Here is a 2,500-nt window from a genome sequence, read left to right on the forward strand (position 1 = left end):
ACACACACACACACACACACACACACACACACACACACACACACACACACATACATATTCACAGGTTCAAGCTTTTCAGAGGTCAAAGCGGATATGGAACTAGACAAACGGTAAAGTTGAGACAGATGGATAAATCGCTGTCTATCCCTAGGAAGTAGTTGGATATATGATACCCAATACCCTCTGCAGTATAAGATACTTCAGAAAGTATGTGGAATTCTGTGGAGAAAATGCACATGTGTGCGTACGTGTGTGCTTGTGTGTGTATGTGTGTTTATATCTGAATGTATGTCTGTGTGTATGATTGTACGTGTGTATACGTCTATACAATAAGAGAAAAGGGAAAGAGATAAAGGGAGAATATTCGTAGAGAGAGAGAGAGAGAGAGAAAATACAGACTAAAAGACAAAAAAAAAGAAAAAAAGAAGAAGAAAAAATGAGAATGAAGGAAGAAAGAGAGAGAGAGAAAAAATAAAAGATAAAATATAACCCGAAATCAGTATATGTTCATATCTCACAATAAATGCTGTTAACAAGAGACTGGCATATGGCTGTAAATAAAAGATAAATGCAAATTAAGGTGCCAGGTCCATTACGGAAACTCGCACAAATCAAATCATACACATATATGTATGAATTCACACTCGCATATACAAGCAACACGGGCATATATACCCTCCTTCTCTTACTGACAAGTTTACACACATACACACACATACACACACAAATACAATCTCTCTCACTCCCTTTTTCATTCTTCCATTTTTTTCCATACTCACACACACATACACACAACCCCCCTCCCCCCCACATACACACAACCCCCCTCCCCCTGTTCCCCCCCACGCACACTAACACAAACAAACCCCTTCCCCCTTCCCCCCCACACACACTAACACACACTAACATACACAAACCCCCTCCCCCTTCCCCCCCACACACAACACACAACCCCTTCCCCCGTCCACCCCCTCCCCCCCCCACACACACAACACACAACCCCCCCCCCCCCCACACTAACACACACAAACCCCCTCCCCCTTCCTCCCCCTACACACAATACACACACAACCCCCCCACACACAAACCCCCTCCACACACACACACTCCCACACAGACGCACACCCAAGCACCCAAGAACGCACGCAATCACGGTTCTCCTTGACATAATAATCAGTCACAGTGAATGGCGTATCATCATCTGACGGCAACAGGTGCTTCGTTGCACGGTCGACGAAGGAGGAAGTAGGAGAGGGAAGGAAGGAAGGAAGGAAAAGGGAGGAGGAAGAAGGAGGAGGAGGAGGAGGAGGAGGGAAGGAGGAGGAGGGAGGAGGTGGAGGAGGAGGAGGGAAGGAGGAAGAGGGAGGAGGAGGAGGAGGGAAGGATGGAATAATAGAGGGAAGGAAGGAAGGAAGGAAGCATGGAAGAGGGAGGAGGAGGAGGAGGAGGAGGGAAGGAAGGAAGGAAGGAAGAGGGAGGAGGAGGAGAAGGAGGGAAGGATGGAATAATAGAGGGAGGAGGAGAGGGAAGGAAGGAAAAGGAAGGAGGAGGAGGAGGAGGAGGAGGAGGGAAGCATGGAAGAAGGAGGAGGAGGAGGAGGAGGGAAGGAAGCATGGAAGTAGGAGAGGGAAGGAAGGAAGGAAGCAAGGAAGAGGGAGGAGGAGGAGGAGGAGGGAAAGAAGGAAGAAAGAAGGAGAAAGACGGAAGGAAGGAAGGAAGAGGGAGAAAGAGGGAAGGAAGGAAGGAAGAGGGAGAAAGAGGGAAGGAAGGAAGGAAGAGGGAGAAGGAAGAGGAAGAAAGAGAGAAGGAAAGAAGGAAGATGGAGAAAGAGGGAAGGAAGGAAGGAAGAGGGAGAAGGAAGGAGAGAAGGAAGAGGGAGAAAGAGAGAAGGAAGGAAGGAAGAAGGAGAAAAAGGGAAGGAAGGAAGGAAGAAGGAGAAAGAAGGAAGGAAGGAAGGAAGAGAGAGAAAGAGGGAAGGAAGGAAGGAGAGGGGAATAGGGAGGAAAGAGGAAGAGGAGAATAGGAAGGAAGAGGAAAAGGAGAAAAAGGAGGAAGTAGGAGAGGAAAGAAGGAAGGAAGGAAGGGAGAGGGAAGGAAGGAGGAGGAAAGGAGGAAAGAGAGAAGAAAGAGGGGAGGAAGGAAGAAAGGAAGGAGGAGGAAAGAGGGAGGACATAAGAAAGGGGAAGAAAGGGGAATAAGAGGGAGAGAAAGAAAAGAAAAGGAGGAGAGAAGAAGATAGATAAAGAGAGGAAAAAGAAGGAATGAGGAAGAAGGAGAGGAAGAAAGAGATGCGGAAAGAAAGAGGGTGAGAAATAAAGAGAGAAAGAGGGTGAGAAAAAAGGAGATAAAGAGGGCGAAAACGAGAAAGAGAAAGAGGGAGATAGAGAGAGAAAAAAATAGGGAGAAAAATAGGGTGATAAAGAGGGTGAGAAAGAGCGTGAGAAAGAAAAAGGGTGATAAAAAGGGTGAGAAAGAAGGTGAGAAAGAGGGAGATAAAGAG

This window comes from Penaeus japonicus, unplaced genomic scaffold (genome assembly GCF_977035675.1).
Source record: "Penaeus japonicus unplaced genomic scaffold, GWHDUDI00000001_assembly GWHDUDI00000017, whole genome shotgun sequence".
NCBI classification, from domain to species: Eukaryota; Metazoa; Arthropoda; class Malacostraca; order Decapoda; family Penaeidae; genus Penaeus; species Penaeus japonicus.